This window comes from Haematobia irritans, chromosome 5, assembly GCF_050003625.1.
Source record: "Haematobia irritans isolate KBUSLIRL chromosome 5, ASM5000362v1, whole genome shotgun sequence".
Taxonomy (NCBI): Eukaryota; Metazoa; Arthropoda; class Insecta; order Diptera; family Muscidae; genus Haematobia; species Haematobia irritans.
The window spans coordinates 22800922-22826821 of record NC_134401.1 but is presented as its reverse complement, the minus strand read 5'-3'; the positions used below and the strand labels follow the sequence as shown (position 1 = coordinate 22826821).

General features: G+C 27.8%; 1 protein-coding gene across 6 annotated transcripts in view; it reads right to left on the bottom strand.

Annotated features, from left to right (window-relative positions):
• Positions 1–22140, bottom strand: part of Prosap (SH3 and multiple ankyrin repeat domains prosap) — a 579703-nt gene extending 557563 nt beyond the window's left edge. For 3 of the 6 annotated variants that reach the window (XM_075313696.1, XM_075313695.1, XM_075313697.1), the window contains exons 1-2: positions 21964–22140; positions 15149–16128 (exon numbers count right to left, since the gene is read on the bottom strand). The gene's annotated coding sequence lies outside the window, so the exon portion shown is untranslated. The remainder of the gene's footprint in view (positions 1–15148; positions 16129–21963) is intronic. The other 3 variants (XM_075313699.1, XM_075313698.1, XM_075313700.1) reach the window with 3 other exon arrangements.
• Between the last annotated feature and the right edge of the window lie 3760 nt (positions 22141–25900).

Here is a 25900-nt window from a genome sequence, read left to right as displayed (position 1 = left end):
TAAATTTTGACAAAATTTTCTATAGAAATAAAATTTTGACAAAATTTTCTATAGAAATTAAATTTTGACAAAATTTTCTATAGAAATAAAATTTTGACAAAATTGTCTATAGAAATAAAATCTTCACAAAATTTTCTATAGAAATAAAATTTTGGCAAAATTTTGTATAGAAATACAATTTTGACAAAATTTTCTATAGAAATAAAATTTTGACAAAATTTTCTATAGAAATAAAATTTTGATAAAATTTTCTATAGAAATAAAATTTTCGACAAAATTGTCTATAGAAATAACATTTTGAGAAAATTTTCTATAGAAATAAAGTTTTGAGAAAATTTTCTTCAGAAATAAAATTTTGATAAAATTTTCTTTACACATTTACACACACATTTAGCTGTATCCGTTTTTACCATCGGATAGAGCACTAAAAGATCTATCTTTCACATATAAATCTGGAACCCCATCTTTTTCCATTTGGCCACAGTGGTCACTTTTCTCTCTGTTTCGTATATGCAACATTGCTCCGATTCGGAAGATTTCTGGCAAAAGGTTTTAATTCCAATCGAAAGCTATCGTTTCAGTTTATCTTTGGTTAAAATTTGGCTTTTCTATCTCTTCCCTTTTGGCCAATTTGTGCCAATTTCTACGGAGGATTATATCGCAAAAAAAAATTTTATTCGTATATAACTCAACGAATTTTCATATACGGATTTATTTTCCCTTACATTTTTCTTTAGAAATAAAATTTTGACAAAATTTTCTTTAGAAATAACATTTTGACAAAATTTTCTATAAAAATAAAATCTTGATAAAATTTTCTTTAGAAATAAAATTTATACAAAATTTTCTATAGAAATAACATTTTGACAAAATTTTCTATAAAAATAAAATGTTGATAAAAAATTTCTATAGAAATAAAATGTTGACAAAATTTTCTATAGAAATAAAATTTTGACAAAATTTTCTATAAAAATAAAATGTTGATAAAAATTTTCTATAGAAATAAAATTTTGACAAAATTTTCTATAGAAATAAAATTTTGACAAAATTTTCTATAGAAATGAAATTTTGTCAAAATTTTCTATAGAAATAAAATTTTGACAAAATTTTCTATAAAAATAAAATTTTAACAAAATTTTCTATATATATAAAAATTTTGACAAAATTTTCTATAGATTTAAAAATTTAGATTTTTTGAATTTGTATTTTATACAAATAAAATTTTAACCAAACTTTCTATAGAAATAAAATATTGCAAATATTTTCTATAGAAATAAAATTTTGACAAAATTTTCTATAAAAATAAAATTTTTACAAAATTTTCTATATATATATAAAAATTTTGACAAAATTTTCTATATATTTAAAAATTTTGATTTTTTGAATTTGTATTTTATACAAATAAAATGTTAACCAAATTTTCTATAGAAACAAAATATTGCCAATATTTTCTATAGAAATAAAATTTTGACAAAATTTTCTATAGAAATGAAATTTTGATACAATTTTCTATAGAAATAAAATAATATTTTCGCTATAGAAATGAAATTTTGATAAAATTATCTATAGAAATAAAATTTTTGACAAAATTGTCTATAGAAATAAAATTTTGAGAAAATTTTCTATAGAAATAAAGTTTTGAGAAAAAATTCTACAGAAATAAAATGCTGACAAAATTTTTTATAGAAAAAAAAAATTGACAAAATTTTCTATAGAAATAAAATTCTGACAAAATTTGCTATAGAAATTAAATTTTGACAAAATTTTCTATAGGAATAAAATTTTGAGAAAATTTTCTAAAGATATAAAAATTTTGAGAAATTTTTCTATAGAAATAAAATTTAGACAAAATTTTCTATAGATATAAACATTTTGACAAAATTTTCTATAGATATAAACATTTTGACAAAATTTTCTATAGAAATAAAATTTTGACAATATTTTCTTCGACATTTCTCTATTTCAGACTTACTCAATTTGAACCATGGACGTCGTGAATGGGCAGAATGGTTCCAAGAAATGGCAACAGTGGATGATCAATTTTCGAAGAAAATCATCTTCAGTGATGAGGCACATTTTCACCTCAGTGGATTCGTCAATAAACAGAATTGCCGCATTTGGACGAATGAGAATCCAAGAGTGATTGTCGAAATACCAATGCAACCACAAAGAGTGATTGTTTGGTGCGGTTTATGGGCTGGCGGCATCATCGGGCCGTATTTTTTCCAAAATGAAGCCGGTCAGGCAGTTACTGTGAATGGTGTTCTCTATCGTGAGATGATAGCGAACTTTTTATGGCACGAATTGGAAGATACGGATGTGGACGATATGTGGTTTCAGCAGGACGGTGCCACACAGCTAACGAAACAATGCCTCTTTTGCGCAACAAATTCAATGGCCGTGTTATCTCACGTAATGGCGATGTCAATTGGCCGCCAAGATCATGTGATTTGACACCGTTAGACATTTTTCTTTGGGGTTATTTGAAAGAAAAGTTGTACGTCGATAAGCCAGCAACAATTCAAGAGCTAAAGGATGAGATAATTGGGCACATTAACGGCATAGAACCTCCATTATGCCTCAGCGTCATCGAAAATTTGGACCATCGGATGAAGGTGTGCCACCAAGGTCGCGGCGCCTATTTGGCCGATATTTTGTTCCATACTTAATTGAGTAATACCAATATATCATAATAAACAAAAATTATAATAATTTCCTAAATAGTTTGTGTTTTATTCAATATCAACATAGGCCCTTGAAATTGTAACCACCCTTTACAATTTTGAAATGTAGTCTCCTAATTTATTAGCATCCCTTTTCTCTAACGTATACCACAAAAAGAGAATCCAAATGTGCTTGCCCAACGATTCACTATCACCCTTTAATGTTTCAAATATCTAGTTTTATTTCACTCTAGTATGAAAAATAAAATTTCCTTTTTTATACCCTTCACCACTACTGTGGTACAGGGTATAATAAGTTTGTGCATTTGTATGTAACGCCAAGAAGGGAAAGTCTGAGACCCATCGTTTAGTATACCGATCGTCTTAGAATTAAATTCTGAGTCGATTTAGCGATGTCTGTCTGTCTGTCTATCTGTCTGTCTGTCTGTCTGTCTGTCTGTTGATGTATTTTTGTGTGCAAAGTACAGCTCGTAGTTTTAGTCCGATTGTCCTAAAATTTGGTATAGGGTCCTGTTTCGGCTCAAAGACGATCCCTATTGATTTTGGAAAAAATCGGCTAAGATTTAGATATAGCTGTCATATATATTTTTCACCGATCTGGTCATAATTGGCGTGTATATCAACCGATCTTCCTCAAATTCCGTACATCCGAATATTATATGCAAAATATCAGCCAAATCGGTTCAGATTTAGATATAGCTCCCATATATAGCTTTCGCCCGATTTACACTCATTTGCCCACAGAGGCCAATTTTTTGTTCCGATTTAGTTGAAATTTTGCACAGGGAGTAGAATTAGCATTGTAGCTATGCGTGCCAAATTTGGTTGAAATCGATTCAGATTTAGATATAGCTCCCATATATAACTTTCGCCCGATTTACACTCAAATGACCACAGAGGCCAATTTTTTGCTCCGATTTAGTTGAAATTTTGCACAGGGAGTATAATTAGCATTGTAGCTATGCGTGCCAAATTTGGTTGAAATCGGTTAAGATTTAGATATATCTCCCATATATAGCTTTCGCCCGATTTACACTCATATGACCACAGAGGCCAATTTTTAACTCCGATTTAGTTGAAATTTTGCACAGGGAGTAGAACTAGCATTGTAGCTATACGTGCCAAATTTGGTTGAAATCGGTTCAGATTTAGATATATCTCCCATATATAGCTTTCGCCCGATTTACACTCATATGACCACAGAGGCCAATTTTTAACTCCGATTTAGTTGAAATTTTGCACAGGGAGTAGAATTAGCATTGTAGCTATGCGTGCCAAATTTGGTTGAAATCGGTTCAGATTTAGATATATCTCCCATATATAACTTTCGCCCGATTTACACTCATATGACCACAGAGGCCAATTTTTAACTCCGATTTAGATGACATTTTGCGCAGGGAGTAGAATTAGCATTGTAGCTATGCGTGCCATATTTAGTTGACATCGGTTCAGATTTAGATTTAGCTCCCATATATATGTTTTTCTGATTTCGACCAACAATTTCCTTGTAAAATCGCCACTGCTTAGTAGAAAAGTTGTAAAAATGACTCTAATTTTCCTAAACTTCTAATACATATATATCGAGCGATAAATCATAAATAAACTTTTGCTAAGTTTCCTTAAAATTGCTTCAGATTTAAATGTTTTCCATATTTTTTTTTACTAAAATTGTGTTCCACCCTAGTGCATTAGCCAACTTAAATTTTGAGTCTATAGATTTTGTAGAAGTCTATCAAATTCTGTCCAAATCGAGTGATACTTAAATGTATGTATTTGGGACAAACCTTTATATATAGCTCCCAACACATTTGACGGATGTGATATGGTATCGAAAATTTAGATCTACAAAGTGGTGCAGGGTATAATATAGTCGGCCCCGCCCGACTTTAGACTTTCCTTACTTGTTCTATTTCTAATTGTTATCCTTTGTCATTTGAATCATTTTCCTTAGTCTGACATTCATGCTATAATTTATTCATCACATTTCGGTTTGCTCTCTATCTACAAACACATACGCGCACTCATAGACATCCATGTCGGTCTTACTTTTATTGTTAATGGCTTGCCTATCACTTTAGCTTAGTATAAAGTTTTAGTATTGATGATACTGTTGTTGTTGTTGTAGCCCTTTAGAATTGTTCGAAGGTTTCAGGAAATAAACAAATGTTGTTGTTGGTGGTGGTGTAGTTTTCTTTGAAATCATTCGAAGTTTTTGGAGATTCGCCGTATTCAATGTCTTACTTGGTACTTTACTTATTTTTTATCATTTACTGTTAATAATTTATCCACGCTCTCTCTCTCTCTCTGTTTCCCCCTTTTAGATTACTCACCAAAACAAAAACAGCAATTGTTTGCCAGATACTACCGTATGTCCTGGGGTCGTTAATCATCATTGGGAGCGTGCGTGTGTATAGAAAGAGAATAAGGCACCATTTCACTGTCTGTCATATGGTAGTTTGGAGTGTGCGTGCGTGGGTGGTGTGTATTGGGGGGATTGTGGTATCTGGGGATTTACAGTTTCATATAGAATATAGGAATTGTTCCCTTGTTATTGTTATTCTTTTTTTTTTTTTAAGGGTATATTTTGCCAACTGCCAAATCATGTGTTTGAAATAGATTTTGGGCTACGCTTTTACCTCTGACTGTTGGATTGATGTATTTTTCTAACCGACGAGTGAGTAAATGGATGGTTTTTTTATATCATTTCTAAACCGATTTATTTTTTTTAGTGACAGTTCATTTTATAGTTTACAAATTTACAAAGATATTTTGATCTATTGCATTCAGAAATCCATTTATTCGTATGAGTGAGTAAGTTAAGCTCAATGAAAAAGGCCAAAGTCCGAACTCTGTGTGAGAACACTTAGAGAAACTTTGAAAAACGTAGAAAGATCATCAGCAATACTAAAAGAAGAATAGCCTTAGCCGAAAAATTATTTGATATTGTTCAGAAATTGGGATAAAACCCAAACAAACCAAATGGGAAATGGTGTCAAAAGTTGAGAGGTAAGGAACTATGAGCTTATTCTCATCCCATTGTGCACCCAGTTTGTTTTTGATTTTGTTTTTGACATCGATGTTTTTCATCTTGTAAAGGATGTTTTGTTTTGTCTACGCAATACAACAACAAATGAAACTCTTGCAATGATAGAAACAATTTCCATTAATTTCCTTTTGCTCACCAACTTTTAACGATGGCGATGGAAATTGTTGCGGTATTGGTAATGGTGGTGTTCACAATGGAATCGCTGATGGTATTTGTGATATACACACACACTTGAAGCGTGTGAATGTGCGTCTGTATGGGTTTATGCTGCAAAAGCTTTCCTTTCATTTTTTCCTCAGTATTCCCATTTTCCATGAGAGAAGGCAATAAAAATTCCCAGTCCTGGTTAGTGTCAATTATATTCTGTTTTCCTGCGAATCATCTCCAGACCATAGACAAAACAACAACAAGAAAACAAAAAACGACGATGAATTTATGAAGGAAGGGTGGTGTTGAAGTCCTCCCTTGTTTCCTCCTAAATAAAAGCCAGAGAAGCGTTTATGGCATTTTGTTATTTATTGATATTGCGTCGTTTTGGCATCATGAAGTAATGCTGTCTCCGTTCAAAAGATTTCATCTTCTCTGATGTGTTAGGGGAATTGTCCAAATGGGTCATTAAAACAAATCGAATTCATAGTCAACATCAGACAGTGATAGGGACATCTATGTTTATGTGTAAAGGAATTTGCCAATGTCCCATTAACAGTTGATATGTCTAGGAATTTGACAAAAATACAGAGGGTAAATGCAATTTGTGATGTAACAAGAAGATTGAAAAGTGAAAACAGCAAATAGGCAGCTTATATGAAAATGTACTGTTTCCAACAAGCGCCGGAAAGCTATCATTGACTCTTTGTTATCGCCTATATGATTTTCAGTTAATTTCAGACAATTTTGATTGCGAAAGTCGAATAGGGGAAACCGACATAATTTTGCAAAATTCTTCTATATAAAAAAAATTGCAAGAATTTACTATAGAAATAAAATTTGCCAAAAATGTTATATAGCAATAAAATTTTTACAAAATTTTCTATAGAAATAAAATTTTGAAAAAAATGTTCCATAGAAATAAAATTAAACAAAAATCTATAGAAATTAAATTTTGACAAAATTTACTATGGAAATAAAATTTTGACAAAATTTTCTATAGAAATAAAATTTTGACAAAATTTTCTATAGAAATAAAATTTTGACAAAATTTTTGACAAAATTTTCTATAGAAATAAAATTTTGACAAAATTTTCTATAGAAATAACATTTTGACAAAATTTTCTATAGAAATGAAATTTTGCAAGAATTTACTATAGAAATAAATTTTTGAAAATATGTTCTATAGAAAAAAAAAATTAAAAAAAAATATGTTCTATAGAAATAAAATTTTGACAAAATTTTATATAGAAATTAAATTTTGACAAAACTTACTATGGAAATAACATTTTGCAAAAATATTCTATAGAAATAAAATTTTGGCAAAATTTTCTATAGAACTAAATTTTGACAAAATGTTCTATAGAAATAATATCTTGACAAAATTTTCTATGGAAATAACATTTTGACAAAATTTTCTCTAGAAATAAAATTTTGACAAAATTTTCTATAGAAATAAAATTTTGCCAAAATTTTCTATAGAAATAAAATTTTGACAAAATTTTCTATAGAAGTGAAATTTTGCAAGAATTTACTATAGAAATAAATTTTTGAAAATATGTTCTATAGAAATAAAATTAAAAAAGTATGTTCTATAGAAATAAAATTTTAACAAAATTTTATATAGAAATTACATTTTGACAAAATTTACTAGGGAAATAAAATTTTGCAACAATATTCTATAGAAATAAAATTTTGACAAAATTTTCTATAGAACTAAATTTTGATAAAATTTTCTTAGAAATAAAATTTTGACAAAATTTTCTATAGAAATAAAATTTTGACAACGTTTTTTAGAAATAAAATTTTGGACAAAATTTTCTACGGAAATAAAATTTTGACAAAATTTTCTATAGAAATAAAATTTTGACAAAATTTTCAAAAGAAATAAAATTTTGACAAAATGTTCTATAGAAATAAAATGTTGACAAATTTTCTATAGATCTAAATTTTGACAACATTTTCTATAGAAAAACATCTTGAAAAAATTTTCAATGGAAATAACATTTTGACAAAATTTTCTATAGAAATAAAATTGTGACAAAATTGTCTATACAAATAAAAATTTCTATGGAAATATCATTTTGACAAAATTTTCTATAGAAATAAAATTTTGACAAAATTTTCTATAGAACTAAATTTTGACAAAATGTTCTATAGAAATGAAATTTTGCAAGAATTTACTATAGATATATATTTTTGAAATTATGTTCTATAGAAATAAAATTAAAAAAAATATGTTCTATAGAAATAAAATTTTGACAAAATTTTCTATAGAAATACAATTTTGACAAAATGTTCTATGGAAATAAAATTTCCACGGGTGCCACCGTGGTGCAATGGTTAGCATGCCCGCCTTGCATACACAAGGTCGTGGGTTCGATTCCTGCTACGACCGAACACCAAAAAGTTTTTCATCGGTGGATTATCCCACCTCAGTAATGCTGGTGACATTTCTGAGGGGTTCAAAGCTTCTCTAAGTGGTTTCACTGGAATGTGGAACGCCGTTCGGACTCGGCTATAAAAAGGAGGTCCCTTGTCATTGAGCTTAACTTGGAATCGGGCAGCACTCAGTGATAAGAGAGAAGTTCACCACTGTGGTATCACAATGGACTGAATAGTCTAAGTGAGCCTGATACATCGGGCTGCCACATAACCTAACCTAACATTTTGACAAAATTTTCTATGGAAATAACATTTGGACAAAAGTTTCTATAGAAATAAAATTTTGACAAAATTTTCTATTAAAGAACAAAACCAACAATAACAAAACAAAACAAATGGAAAAAGAAGAGGAGGCACGCTCAAAATAAACCCAGCCATGTGAATTCAAATCGATAATTTGACAGTGGCATAGGAAAAGAGATATGTTTGTTTCGAATTTATTTCGGCATAAGCCGGCTATCAATGTAAAACCTTTTTTCGGAGGGTTCAAGTGTGGTTTTTGTTGGGTTTAATAAACTGCCTGAATTTATTCTGATAATTGGTTGATAGTTTTGCTGCAAGTAGAGGATGCTGATGAGGAATGTGGTAATTCCGAAACGTGCGTCCATCCAACCATCTTGCAGTCTATAGGGCTTTGCCCAAATAAATTTGACAAACATTCTTTTCCTCTGTTGGTTAAGCTACACTTGTAGTTTAGTCAATGTATGGTTTTAAGCTGCAATAAAAAACAACAACAATGCGAAATAAAATTTTGACAAAACTTTGTATAGAAATAAAATTTTGATAAAATATTCTATAGAAATAAAATTTTGAAAAAATTTTGTAGAAATAATTTTAACAAAGTTTTCTATGGAAATAAAATTTTGACAAAATTTTCTACAGAAATAAAATTTTAACAAAATTTCCAAAAGAAATAAAATTTTGACAAAATTTTGTATAGAAATATGCAATTAACATTTTGACAAAATTTTCTATAGAAATAAAATTTTGACAAAATTTTCCATAGAACTAAATTTTGACAACATTTTTTGTAGAAATAAAATTTTGCAAAAATGTTCTATAGAAATAAAATTTTGACAAATTTTCTATAGAACTAAATTTTGACAAAATTTTCTATAGAAAAAAATTTTGAAAAAATTGTCTATGGAAATAACATTTTAACAAAATTTTCAATAGAAATAAAATATTGACAAAATTTTCTATAGAAATAAAATTCAAAAAAATATGTCCCATAGAAATAAAATGTTGACAAAATTTCTATAGTGACAAGAAATTATTAATTCTAAATTTTGTCAAAATTTTCTATAGAACTAAATTTTGACAAAATTTTCTATAGAGATAAAATTTTGACAAAATTTTCAATAGAAATAGAAATTTGACAAAATTTACTATAGAAATAAAATTTTTACAAAATTTTCTATAGAAATAAATAATTAACCAAAATCTGTAGAAAATTTTACCAAAAATTTACCAAATTAAAAGTCTTAGTTTGAAGTTGTTGATCAAATTTGTGTTAAAAATGTTGTTTTATTCGAAGTTAATGTTTATATTTAATTTATTGAAAATTTTGTCAAAATTTTATTTCTATAGAAAATTATGGCAAAATTTTCTTTAGAAATAAATTGTTTTCGATTAACTCTAACTAACAATTATGTGACCATTTCTACATTGTATAAATAAGGCAAACCTATATTTCCATGAAATATGTACTTAAATTATATATGCTATATATTTAAAATTGTTTGCTGTGTCTATTTATCTTATACGACTCATCGTAAATAGATAAATAAGTCAACATTTTGTCCAATCGGAAATTGACCTGAATACTACGTCGTAGGCTTTTGTTAATAATCCACAAAAATACCATAAAAGTGTCATAGACAATTCATATTATATTTACTTAAATTTTAAACAATTCTATGCCATCATATTAATTAACTTCATTCAATATGCTATAGTTAAAGGTATGTAGCGTGAAGACTGATTGTAAAGGTACAGGTATTTGCGCCAAAAGAACTGTTTTGACAATTTTCTGATGGTATAAATAGTAGGAAGAAGTACAATTGACATTATCGGCCTACTGATTAAAGTTAAGAGGTATTAATATTGATAAGCGGTATTGTGGTTTCTTATCAATGTTTTGCCAATGAGGTCTAAGTAAAACCTTGCCGGGTGGGTGGTTTGAGATTATGAGGTATGTCAGTATATAATATTCCCCCATAGAAAAATTTATAATAGTCATGGCTTTTCAGTGACAATTTTAGGTCTGGCTAAAATATACTTGGGGTCATAAAATGTTGTGGGTAAAAGAAATCTAACGCAGAGCAATCCCCTAGATATAAACATGACTCAATTATAAATAAATGAATACATAATTGTAGCTTGCTAAACCGAAAATCAATACTAATAAGAAATTAAGTTGACCTTCAACCCACTGGAATTTTGAATGGATGACGTGAAAAGCAAGTTTGAGTGACTTCATTATTTTTGGCATTTTTTCGAACATATAAACTAAATTAAATTTAAAATTATAATAAAAAAAACAGAGTGATTGATAATAGTTACATTTTTTATTTCTATAGCAAATTTTATCACATTTTTACTCCTATAGAAAATTTTATTTTTATAGAAAATTTTGCCAAAATTTTATTTTTATAGAAAATGTTGTCAAAATGTTCTTTCTATGCAAATTTTTGTCAAAATTTTATTCCTATATAAAATTTTGTCAAAATTTTATGTCTATAGAAAAGTTTGTCAAAATTTTATATATATAGAAAATGTTGTTAACATTTTATTTCTAAAGAGTTTGTTGGGCTGTTTTATCTTGTTGTATAATTTACTTTCTCTGGTGTATAGAGCCTGAATAAAACCACATTTTTTCGAACATATAAACTAAATTAAATTTAAAATTATAATTAAAAAATAAGAGTGTACGATAATAGTTATATTTTTTATTTCTATAGAAAATTTTATCACATTTTTATTTCTATAAAAAATTTTGCCACAATTTTATTTTTATAGAAAACTTTGCCAAAATTTTATTTTTATAGAAAATGTTGTCAAAATTTTATTTCTATAGAAATTTTGTCAAAATTTTATGTCTATAGAAAAGTTTGTCAAAATTTTATATATATAGAAAATGTTGTTAAAATGTTATTTCTAAAAAGTTTGTTGGGCTGTTTTATCTTGTTGTATAATTTACTTTCTCTGATGTATAGAGCCTGAATAAAACCACATTTTTTCGAACATATAAACTAAATTAAATTTAAAATTATAATTAAAAAATAAGAGTGTATGATAATAGTTACATTTTTTATTTCTATAGAAAATTTTATCACATTTTTATTTCTATAAAAAATTTTGCCACAATTTTATTTTTATAGAAAACTTTGCCAAAATTTTATTTTTATAGAAAATGTTGTCAAAATTTTATTTCTATGGAAATTTTTGTCAAAATTGTATTCCTATATAAAATTTTGTCAAAATTTTATTCCTATATAAAATTTTGTCAAAATTTTATGTCTATAGAAAATTTTGTCAAAATTTTATATCTATGGAAAATTTTGTCAAAATTTTATTTCTAAAAAGAATGTTATCAAACTTTTATTTCTATAAAGAATTTTTTCAAAATTTTATTTAGATAAAAATTTTTGTTATACTTGTATTTCTATAAATTTTATTTCTATTGGAAATTTTGTCAAAATTTTATTTCGATAGAAATTCTAACAAACTTTTATTTTTATAAAATATTCTGTCAAAGTCTTATTTCTATAGTAAATTCTTTAAAAATTTAATTTCTAAAGAAAATTTTACCAACAATTTTTTTCTACAAAAAATTTTGTCAAAATTGTATTTCTATTTCTATGTTGTCAACATTTTATTTCTATAAAGATTTTTTTTGTTTCAAATTTTAAACTTGTATTTCTATAGAACGTTTTGTCAAAATTTTATTTCTATAGAAGATTTTGTCAAAATTTTATTTTTATAGAAAATTTTGTCAAAATTTTATTTCTATAAAAATGTTGTTAAAATTTTATTTCTATAGAAAATACTAACAATTTTTGTCTAAAGAAAATTCTAACAAAATATTATATCTATAAAATATTCTGGAAAAATCTTATTTCTATTATTTTTTTTTTATTTAATTTCTAAAGAAAATTTTATCAAACATTTATTTCTATAGAAAATTTTAATTCTATAGAAAATTTGGCAAAATGTTATTTCTATAGAAAATTTGTCACTTTTTATTTCTATAGAAAATTTTGCCAAAATTTTATTTTTATAGAAAATTTTGTCAAACTTTTTTTTCTATAGAAATTTTTGTCAAAATTTTATTCCTATATAAAATTTGGTCAACATTTTATTTATTTGTCAAAGTTTTATTTCTATAGAAGTTTTTGTCCAAATTTTATTTCTATAGAAAATTTTGTTCAAATTTTTGTTCTATAAAGAATTCTACCAAAATTTTGTTTTTATAGAAAATTTCTATAAATTTTATTTCTTCAGAAAATTTTATCAACATTTTATTTCTATATTCATTTTGTCGAAATATTATTTCAATAAAAGTTTTTTCAATATTTTATTTCTATCGAAAATTTTCAAAAAAAAAAAAAATTCAACATTTCGATAAAAAATTTTGTTAAACTTGTATTTCTATAGAAAGTTTTGACAAAACTTTTCTATAGAAAATTTCTATACACTTTCTTTCTTTAAAAATTTTGTCAAAATTCTATTTCTATAGAAAATGTTGTCAACATTTTATATCTATAAAGAATTTTTTCAAAATTTTATTTAGACAAAAAATTTTGCTAAACTTGTATTTGTATAGGAAATTTCTATAAATTTTATTTCTATAGAAAATTTTCTGAAAATTTTATTTCTATTGAAAATTTTGTCAAAATTTTATTTTTATAGAAAATTTTGTCAAAATTTTATTTCTATAGAAAATTCTAACAAATTTTTATTTTTATAGAAAATTCTAACAATTTTTTTTTTTATAGAAAATTCTTACAAAATGTTATTACTCTGTAGAGTTTGTAAGGCTTGAGGTTATGCTGTAATAAAACAAAATAAAATCTAAGTTTTTATAGTGTTGTTTTTTTTTTTTGATTCTTTCCAATATTTCGAACACCATCGTTGTCCGTCCTCAGGGATTTTTTTTTTCAGTGTAAACTCAAACGCAGTGGCGAGCAAGTCACTTTGTCCTATTAAAAAATTTAATTTCCCTTAGGACGGACAACGGTGGTATTCGAAATATTGGAATGAATCAAAAATAAAACACTATAAAGACTATGAGTTTATTTTTGTTTCATTATAACATGACATCAAGCCTTGCAAACTCTACAAATAATTATACTAAAATGTCAACTATACAACAAGTACAAAAAATGTTATTTCTATAAAATATTCTGTCAAAATCTTATTTCTATAGAATTTTTTTTTTTAATTTTATTTCTAAAAAAATTACCAAAAATTTATTTCTATTTGACAATATTCAAAATTTTATTTTTATAAAAAATTTTGTCAAAGTATTATTTCTTTGGAAAAATTTGTCAAAATTTTATTTCTATAGAAAATTCTAACAAAATGTTATATTCATAAAGGGAGCCACCGTGGTGCAATGGTTAGCATGCCCTCCTTGCATACACAAGGTCTTGGGTTCGATTCCTGCTTAGACCGAACACCAAAAAGTTTTTCAGCGGTGGATTATCCCACCTCAGTAATGCTGGTGACATTTCTGAGTGTTTCAAAGCTTCTCTAAGTGGTTTCAATGCAATGTGGAACGCCGTTCGGACTCGGCTATAGAAAGGAGGTTCCTTGTCATTGAGCTTAACATGGAATCGGGCAGCACTCAGTGATAAGAGGGAAGTTCACTAATGTGCTATCACAATGGACTAAGTGAGCCTGATACATCGGGCTGTCACCTAACCTAACCTATATTTATAAAATATTCTGTCAAAATTTTTTTTATATAGAAAATTTTGACACAATTTTATTTCTATATAAAAATTTTGTCAAAATTTTATTTCTCTAGATAGTTTTATTTCTATAGAAAATTTTGTCAAAATTTTATTTCTATAGAAAATTTTGTAAAAATTTTATTTCTATTGAATAAAATCAAAATTTTATTTATTTAGAGGAATATCCTTACAGAATATCTACAAATCTACCAATATTCCAAACAGTAAAAAATCTAGAATTTTTGGCAGAATTCTACCAATTGTGGCAATCGTGTATACGATATAAATGAGCCTAACGCCAATTTTTTCTATTTCATCTTTTTTTATCACCAAATAACCAATGTATCAAATCATTACAATTTTTTGCACTCAAAGCAAATACCAATACGATAAAAAAAGATTTTCAAAACGTCGACAATAACAACAATACCTACACACTATGTAAAAAAACGAAAACAATATGAACGAACACTCAAACCTCTATACGGCTATAGCTACGTACACTCACAACTCCTACTCTTGGTCGCCATTAGGGCCATAAAGAAATTCTAAAGTTATGCAAAAATCCAAACGAATGGGGAGAAGAAAAAGAAGAATTCACAACTAAGGCCCTCCAAATGATGCCCGGATAAAAGAGGAATGACAAAAATAGAAAAATTCCCCGTCTGAACCTGAACAAACTCAAAAACAAACGAACAAGAAAAAATCTTGTAAAAGCCATTGCGAGGATGTTATAAGGAAAAGTAAAACAAAGCGAAAAAATATAGATATGCCTGATGGTATAGAACCCACGACGATATGTATGAATATGAATGTATGTGTATACACAAATATGTATATGTGTAGATAATAACCAGGATACTGACCTTTTTCTCTCAATATAAAGTCATTTGGCAGCACACAGAGCTCACAGTAGTAGATAAGTATAACAAAAATACCGGAATTATAGCTCCTCTTTGGTAATGATGATGATGACGAAGATAATAATGATGTTGCTGTTATTGTAGGTTTAGTAGAGAATATTGTTGATGATAATATACCCTTAGCAAAATTACACAAAGAGAGCAAGAGCTATGAGAGCAAGCCAGAGACACAATTTGTTTTTTTTTTTTTCACTGAGAACACATTAACAGTTTATTACAAGCACTTTGTTGTAGTGGGTGTAGAAGTTTGTTGTTTTACATTTAAGGATTCGAAGAGAGAGAGAGTGTGTATCAGAGACCACCAGTTTACTCTTCTCTCTTGGGGTTATTATTTTTTGATTTTTGTAGATAGGAGATTTTGTTAACTCCTGTTTATATAAACACACGCATACACTGTTTCACTATTTCTCACTTTATTTATTTATTTATTTTTTTTGGTTTGTTGGGCTGTTTTATGTTGTATAATTTACTTTCTCTGGTGTATAGAGCCTGAATATAATCCACAATGTTTTTGTTTTGATTTCTGGTTTTGTTGAAAACTGAAAAAAATTCCTTTCTCCGGGAATAAAGGATTTTATGGGCTTGCTTTCACCATTGGTGTATGTGTGAGAGAGAGAGCCTTGTTTCTTGGTATTTATGGTGGGTTAAGCTCAGGCGCGTACTTTCGCCTATAGAAAGCCGCTTATTAGGCTCTCTTCTGGCCTGACTTTTGCTCTTTTCTGTTGATATTCTCTTTTGTTTGAGGGGATAATATTTCTTGTTATTGCAGCACTACTAGTTATCACACACAACAAATTTATTTTGAATTAGAGATTTTTTTCTCCAGATTTTTATAATTTTTGGGTGGAGATTCTTATTTTGGGGGCACCACATTAATCACTATCGATGTAGGAAAATTTTCTTTTTTTATTATTATTTGAAAACTAATATTTTAAAGAGAAAAAAATGAGAAATTGAAAAATTATGAATATATTAAAATAATATTAAAAAAAAACTATAAAAATATATATATATATATATATTTTTTTTAATAAATATTTTTAAATCTTTTAAATATTTTTTAATTAAATTAACTAAGGAAATACTTTGGTAACCCCTATGAGGGAGACATTGCCTTATTTTTGTTTTTTGGTTTCGTTAATTTTTCTTTTGCTTTCTTTAGTATTCAATATTTTATTTATTATTTATTTTTTGTTCACCAAAATAACTACATAGCTCACTGACTTTCCTTCTGGAAACCATTAATTTCATGAACAATTTTTTTTTATTCACAACATTTCTCTTCACTTTTATGCTTTGTCTTCTTTCGCCGTGTGTACTTAATTCTTATTCTCGTTTTAAGACCTCACACTCACTCAGCACAGCATCCATTAACCAACAAAGTCTTTGATGTTTCTCCTGCTGTTGTTGTTGTTTGTTTGTGTTTCTTGTATTCGTTCCTTTTGTTTGCTGGTTTTACAATAAGGCATAAGACATACATTTGAAGTTATAATAATGGTACAGTCAGTGTTGCCATATCTTTTTCGTTTTTGGCAATAACAAGAATCCCTAGGGATTTGAATCATCGGGTATAGAAATCTAACGATTGGATTAAAAAGTGATATGCCAGGATTTAAGATCCCAGCAAAAAAAGTGTCGCCAAAAAAGTAATGAAAATGTTCTTTTTGGATCCGGAAGTGGTGCAAATTTGACGCAGAAGCGATGAATTTAACATGGGCTTGTCATAGTACGGAAGTCCTCCATTGCAACAGCCGTTGCACTGAGTTTGCATCACTTCTTTAGGTGTGATCCGAATTCAATGTTTTGGATGTAAATTAAACAATTCTGTGATATTTTGTCAAATAAAAAATTTTTATAATTTTTTATAATTTTTAATGGATTCTAACGCTTGTCGGAAACGTTTGACCTCAAATATTTTCAAAAATTCACAATTTTTTCAGATTGGATTTAGCACTTTTTTCGACAAAATTTAAATGATTTGTACCATTTTATGAATTCTTACTCTGTTTTTAACCTATTTGAAACAAAAAAAGTTAAAATTACCCATTAAAAGTATGAAAAAACTAAGTTATAAAACATCAGAACATCATTGTGAGTGCATCTTCTGGAAGTGCTTTTAAAGTTGTGCCTTTGGAAGAACTTCCAAATTTTTTTTGCAGGGATGGATCTTAACCTCAACCTGCAATAAAATCCTTGTATTGTGTGTTCCTCAACTAGAAAACGGCCATCGACTGCGCAAATCTCTCAATGAGATGGCTGAGCAGCACAATATTCACCTAATATGGGTGCCTGGCCATAGGAACATACCAGGGAACTGCGAAGCAGATGAGCTAGCAAGGCTAGGAACTACCTTACATATTCCAGGGGAACTAGAATCTGTTGGTATATCTCTGGCAACCAGCAAGCTCTTACTGCGTGAGAAGACTGTCATGATGGTAAATGTTCGATGGGAGAATTGCAAGGGTTGTAACGACACCAAGCAAATATGGCCCCATTTAAACTTAAACCGCACACTAGATATGCTAGTGTTCTCGAGACGCCAGATATCACTCCTGATATCTGCTATAACGGGTCGCTGCCTGATAGGTGATTTTGCAAAAACTATTGGTGCAAAGTGTGAATGTCCTGCATTTTGTGTAAGGCGTAAGCAAATATTAGAGGCATATAGCTTCAGATTACTGGCGGTCAGGAAAACGTTAACTTAAGCAGTCAACAGAAGAAAATAATCGAGAAGATTCAGCGGTTAAAACTAGAAGTGCCCATATGAAATATATACTTTTAGTTAATGTGGTATCACAATGGACTGAATAATCTAAGTGAGCCTGAACCTTAATCGGGTTTCCACTTTAACCTAACCTTAGGGTACAAGAAGTCGACAAAAGTGACCTTTAAAAGGAGTATAATCAACTTTTCATGCCTCAACGAAGAAAAGTGTGTGGGATTCACAAGTCACCTTAAGTTATTTGCTCTTCCCATAATTCTAAAATTTTTTGGAGTATTTATAGCCATTAGATATTAAAAGGGAGGACCAATTATACTGTTTAGCATAAACTTAAGTTATTTGCTAATCCCATAATACTAAATTTTTTGAAGGGTTCTTGCCCATTGGATGTTTAAAAGTGATGCCCAATGCCACTGTTTCCTAAAAACTTTCACAAAGGGGTTTAAAAAAGAATTTTTCAACAAAAATGTTTTTTTTTTCAACAAAAATGTGTCTATACCCAAAACTCTCGAGATAATCTAATTATTAAAAAAGTCAAATTTTCAGCAATCGAAAGACAACTAGGACATAATTGCTTTAGTTACTAACTCACCAGTATTTTTTGAAAATGTACTTCTTTTATATTAAAACGAGTAAAGAAATGAACTAGAAATTAATTAATTTGCCAAAAGGAGATGTATTGGAAATACTATTGCATGCATAAAATTGTCACAATTTTTAAAATCACATAATGAACTAAAATGACAGAACAAAAACTTGTTTTCCAATATCTATTTATTTGTTTATTTAAATCAAAAAAAAAACTTGAGAAGAAATTTGCACAATTAATTAAGTTGTCCAAATAAAAGGAAAAATTATAGAAATACCATTGCACACTTTGAATTTTCAAAGCTTTTATAATCACATAACTAACTAGAAAGACAAAGGTATAAATCGGTTTCCAATATCAATTCATTTGTTTATTTAAATAACAAAAAATTAAGTTGTCCAAATAAAAGGAAAAATTACAGAAATACCATTGCACACTTTGAAGTTTCAAAGCTTTTATAATCACATAACTAACTAGAAAGACAAAGGTATAAATTGGTTTCCAATATCAATTCATTTGTTTATTTAAATAAAAAAAAACTTGGAAAGAAATTTGCACAATTAATTAACTTGTCCAAATAAAAGGAAACATTATATAAATACCATTGCACACTTTGAATTTTCAAAGCTTTTATAATCACATAATGAACTATAAAGAAAAATGTATAAATTGTTTTTCAATATCAATTCATTTGTTTATTTAAATCAAGAGAAAAAACTTGGGAAGAAATTTGCACAATCATTTAAGTTGTCCAAATAAAAGGAAAAATTATAGAAATACCATTGCACACTTTGAATTTTCAAAGTTTTTATAATCACATAATGACCTATAAAGAAAAATGTATAACTTGTTTTCCAATAGCAATTCATTTGTTTATTTAAATCAATAAAAATTTAAAAGAAATTTTGCACACACGCATAGATTTTATAGACCTTGTAAGGCCAGGTAGTTAGGTAACCACATACACCCTCAAAAAAACTCGCTTCTGTAACATATACCCCAAAAACATTTTGCTTCAACCATATATATTTTCAGGATTGGTCCAAACAAAACATTGTTTGTATTGTTCAAACATATTATATTTCACCTTAGGGCATACACTGGTAGAAAAACATTTTAATGAAATTTTCTTTGTGTGGATATATTTTTAAGGAGCCAATTGGTTACTTCCATTATTTTACTTGTTTGCATCTAAGCATATTATATTTACAAACATTTTATGTCCCAAACATAATATGTTCTAACATATTAGCATATGTATATGTCCCAAACATGTTATGTTAGTTTATGAACATTATATTCTTGCACTTAAACATATTGTGTTAAAAAATTTGAGTTCCAAACATATCATTTTTATAGCCAAACACATGAAAAACAGCCTTTCCGTCCATGTTATGGCAGCAGTCTACCCAATCCTTTAAAATAAAATAAATTCTATTAGAAATGGATTTTACTCTCTTTGCTAAAATTAGCAGTTGTACTAATTTATAGATTTTAAACAAAATAAATATATTCATAGTTTTTACTACAATTGCAATTCACACTATGAAATATATTGCTCGTATGATTTGTTTATGACTAAAAACAGCTGGTAATTATATGTTAACTCTCTCACAAGTTTTTACTGGGAAACAATCTCCAACAAAAGCTTGCAACTTATCTTCTCTTACTCAAATGTCATATTTGCTTTCTCTCTGGCTTTTTGAGTAAATTTTGTGATAAATATCAAAAATTACCGGGTACTCAAACGGAGCTAGGCTTAAATCTACTTTAGTACAAGTGGTCCGATTGGTCCAATTTTTGGCCAGCGACTTTTCGATTCTAAGCACAAAATGTAATATACCACTTTTTGGCGGAAAGACCTATTTTCGGAGTTACGGGCCCCTAAAGTTTTCATTATCACGTATATTGGATTGGTATATTGGATTTAGTATCCATCGCACGTAATCACCCTAAAAGTAAAATATTTCGAATAACATGGACCCGGAGAGGTCCTGGGTTCGCGTTAGCCCACTATAGACTCTGTCCATAGGAGAAAGTCTCAAACCACGGCCGAAGGCAGGCTACCTATCCCCTTTGGGTTCGCGTTAGCCAACTTTGGACTCTGTCCGTAGGAGAAAGTCTCAAACCCCGGCCTAAGGCCGGCCACCTATTCCCAGTTTTTAAGGGTCGGTATCTCGAAAACTACGATCTTCCGACAAAATTTTTACTTCATATTTTCTGTACTATTTTTACCAAATGTACTATTTTTACCAAATATGCAAAAAAAAAAACGGAATTTTATTGATTTCATGAAAAATTGCTGCCAGAATTCACAAAAATATATAGAAGAAAATACCGATTTTCAGATGTCGATATCTCGAAAACTACGCTTTTCCGACAAATTTTTTTACTTAACATTTTCGATTTAAAATCCCTTCTGCTACACTCAAAAAAAAAAAAGAATTTTGTTTATTTTTAACAACTTGTGCTAAAGTAGATTTGTTCCCGGAGCTATTAAATGGTCATGTTATAATATGGCAACACTGTTTACGGATGCTGTCCAGTTTTATTATGGTGGCTTGTGGGGCCAATGTAAGCCACTACAGCGAGCCAAATGGCCATATAAGTCAAACAAGACAAGACACCAAACAACAATCACAACAACACCAACTAAGAAAACCAACGTCAACTTCGGACTCAACTATCGAAAAGACACAAAAAAAACAACAACCACAATAATGCAGGTTGTTGTTGTTGTCGTCGCTGATGTTTTTGGGTATACAACCAATATTCACGGTGTATATTGAATGTTGATTGGAATCTGTGCTGCTGCTTTTTGTTCTTGTTTTTATTGTTGGTAGTACCGATGTCGCCGTCTTTGGTTGCTGTTGTTATTTTTTTCTCTACGTTTCGTTATTGCCTTAGCTCCACTAAGCACATATGCACACCAAACACACACACACACACACACATGCACACGCATAGTTCCACACTCTATTCTATGGAGGTACTTCTTGTGTTTTTTGTTGTTGTTTTTTGTTTTATTGAAATCCGAGACTTGTTAGCTTTTACTGAGGCGGTGGCGGAGAGTTGCTTCTAACCGGTTTTTTGCATTTTTTTTTTCGCAAAGAAAGGTTTGTTTTCTTTCAATCGAAAAAGAAAATTAGGAGGAAAATATAACAATAACTGCATTGCATACACAGCCACCACTTATGTGTATATCTTTTTGTGAATTCAGAATTCCTTTAATTTTTGGTACAAAAATAACACAGCAACACAGAAACCAACAACAATAATAAAAAAATCAATAGAAGGAATTCCGGTAGGATTTCTATATCCTTTGTTTCTCTGTCACTTCACTTTGTTATATAAATACAATTTTTTGTTTTATTTTATTTTCTTAATATTTTCAATTTCTTTATCACTTTAATAATATTTTTTCTAAAAAAAAAATTTCATAAAAACCTTTTTGTTGGAATTATTCTATTTTTCATTCACTTGATTTTTGCCAATTAGCAAAATATTTGTTGTTTTTTTTTCTTTTGTATTGCAATAAGAATTCACACTGCTAACCGTTAATTTCAATCTCGATTTAAACACTCATCCGTCCGCAACGACCACATGAAACGGCAAATACTCGGCTGGAACTGAGAGTAGAAATGCTTGAAACTCGTATACTCGCCAAAACTGTCTCTCTCCACTACATTCAATTCTTTCGTTAATACCTTTTGTATAACTCCAACATACAATTGCTCCCCTTTTGATGGATTCTCTCGCAATTACTCTCTCTCACCATTATAATAGTTTTGAGGAGAATATACTGAAAAAATTTCCCCATTGTTTCATTTCCATACTGTTGTGTGTGCAGGCGCAGGTCAGTTAATGCTTTGATATCTCTCACACAGTTAAAGAGAGAATAGTGTTGCCAAATCAGTTCGACATTAAAAAGAAAATAATTTGGCGGCAATTTCATATCTACAAAGAAAAAACGAAAACAAAATATAAAATTGAATAAAAACAAATCAAATTGGAATTTTTATGGCAACTTATATTTCCTAATAAGTGGTAGTGTTACAAACTTATTTATCTGTTTCTTAAGGTATTTACTAACTTGATGTTACACGGGGAAAAATTCATTAAAAGTTCAAATATGGAATATGTGCGGGGAGCTACTATCAGCCTTTACGGCGGCTCACACCATTATCATCGGCGGCATTTGAGGTCTGGTGGCCAATCGGAGGATCAAATTTTCAACTGACCTCTTTGGCAAGAAACCCCGATCATTTTGTTTGCTCAATTTGGAATGGCTTTTTATCGGTAAATCAAATCCGGCACGTTCCTGACAGCTTTCATTAGCAAAGTTAATTATTTTATTATTATTAACAATTTGTTTTTTCTTTCATTTAAATAGTACCATACATTATTTTCCATGACCTTATCACTCATAATTTTCATCATTTCACCTGAATTCATTTGAATATTTAGGACAGTTTATCTACTCATTCTTATCAGTTTTCGTTTACTCACTTTCCCGTATGTACTCTCCCTTATTGACATTCCATTTTGTGACGGTTGTTTGTTTGTTTACCTCTGGTATGTAGAGTGTTTTGTTTGTGTATCAGAGTTCCACAATTATTGTTCATGTTACATTTCATTCATTGCTCCTGTTGACTCTTATACGAATCTCATATACTGTTATTTTTAGTGGGTAGTAAATTAAATTGGTTGGATGACTATTCTAATTTCACCTGACTGTTAAGTTTAATTTGTGTATGGCAATACCATAAGGTGAGTATGTGGATTGTATTTGAAATTGTTTATACTTCATATCTCATTGGTTTTGCGTGTCAACAATAAGCCGGTTTGCTCTTACATTCCAATTGGACTACCCAGTATAGGGATGCCCAAACCAGAAAAATTTCCAAGAATTTTAAAAGTCATGTAGTGAGTATAGATTACTCATATTGGATAACCAAGACACATATATGTAAGAGCCTATTGTTAGAACCCCCCAGCGTTTAACTGCGAAAATATGATTTATTTCTCGTACCATTTATCGTTTCATCGTCCAAAAAGTGGACAAACAACAATGGTTACAACACCAGCATTGATCCGGAAAGCGAAGGTATTGGTCGAAATCCACGTCGGAGTTGTAGAAAACTGCCAACACTGACTTTGTCGACCATATGAAGGCCAAAATTCGTTGCAACTCGAAAACTACCAAACAAAAAATCATATTTTGTCAAAATGTTATTTCTATCGAAAATTTTGTCAAAATTTTATTTCTATAGAGAATTTTGTCAAAAATTTATTTCTATAGAAAATTTTGTCAAAATTTTATTTCAGTAGAAAATTTTGTCAACATTTTATTACAGTAGAAAAATTTTGTCAGAATTTTATTTCAATAGAAAATTTTGTCAAAATTTTATTTCAATAGAAAATTTTGTCAAAATTTTATTTCTATGGTAAAAAATTTTGTCAACATTTTATTTCTATAGAAAATTTTGTCAAAATTTTATTTCTATAGATAATTTTGTCAAAATTTAATTTCTATACAAAATTTTGTGAAAATTTTATTTCTATAGAAAATTTTGTCAAAATTTTATTTCTATAAAAAATATGTCAAAATTTCATTTCTAAAAAAATTTTCTCAAAATTTTATTTCTATAGAAAATGTTGTCAAAATTTTGTTTCTATAGAACATCTATAAAATAATATGTTAACAAAATTTTCTACAGAAATAAAATTTTGAGAAAATTTTTTATAGAAATAAAATTTTCTACAGAAATAAAATTTTGACAAATTTTTCTATTAAAATTAAATTTTGACAACATTTTCTATATTGTCAAAATTTTATTTCTATAGAAAATTTTGTCAAAATTTTATTTCTGTAGAAAATTTTATTTCTATAAAAAATTTTCTCAAAATTTTATTTCTGTAGAAAATTTTGCCAAAATTTTATTTCTATTGAAAATTTTGCCAAAATTTTATTTCTATTGAAAATTTTGTCAACATTTTATTTCTATAAAAAATTTCCTTTAGAAATTAAAATTTGACAAATTTTTCTCTAAAAATAAAATTTTGACACAATTTTCTATATTGTCAAAATTTTATTTCTATAGAAAATTTTGTCAAAATTTTATTTCTATAGAAAATTTTGTCAAAGTTTTGTTTCTATAGAACATCTATAGAAAGTTTCTAAAGAAATTTAGCCATAATTTCCTTTAGAAATTAACTTTTGACAAATTTTTCTACTAAAATAAAATTTCGACAAAATTTCATATATTGTCCAAATTTTATTTCTATCGAAAATTTGGCACAATTTTATTTCTATAGAAAATTTTGTCCATAGAATATTTTGTCAAAATTTTATTTCTATAGTAAATTTTGTCAAAATTTTATTTCTAAATGAAATTTTGTCAAAATTGTACTTCCATAGAAAATTTTGTCAAAATTTTATTTCTGTAGAAAATTTTGTCAAAATCTTATTTTTGTAGAATAGAAAATTTTGTCAAAAATTGGGTTTCTCAAAATTTTATTTCTAAAGAAATTTTTTCTAAATTTTATTTATAGATAAAATTTTTCCAAAATGTTATTTCTGTTGAAAATTTTGTCAAAATTTTATTTCTATAGAAAATTTCCTATTTCTATAGAATAGAAAATTTTGTCAAAAATTTGTTTTCTCAAAATTTTATTTCTAAAGAAATTTTTTCTAAATTTTTTTTCTATACAAAATTTAATTTCTATAGAAAATTTTGTCAAAATTTTATTTCTAGAGAAAATTTTTTCAAAATGTTATTTCTGTTGCAAAATTTAGTCAAAATTTTATTGCTATAGAAAATTTTGTCAAAATCTTATTTTTGTAGAATAGAAAATTTTGTCAAAAATTGGGTTTCTCAAAATTGTATTTCTAAAGAAATTTTTTCTAAATTTTATTTATAGATAAAATTTTTTCAAAATTTTATTTCTGTTGAAAATTTTGTCAAAATTTTATTTCTATAGAAAATTTCTATCGAATAGAAATTTTTGTCAATAATTGGTTTTCTCAAAATTTTATTTCTAAAGAAATTTTTTTAAATTTTATTTCTATACAAAATTTTGTCAACATTTTATTTCTAAAGGAAATTTTGTCTAAATTTTATTTCCATCGGATATTTTGTCTAAATTTTATTTCTATAAAAAATTTTTCAAAATTTTATTTCTAAAGGAAATTTTGTCAAAATTTTATTTCTATAGAGAATTTTGTCAAAAATTTATTTCTATAGAAAATTTTGTCAAAATTTTATTTCAGTAGAAAATTTTGTCAGAATTTTATTTCAATAGAAAATTTTGTCAAAATTTTATTTCTATAGGTAGAAAATTTTGTCAACAATTTATTTCTATAAAAAAATGTTGTCAACAT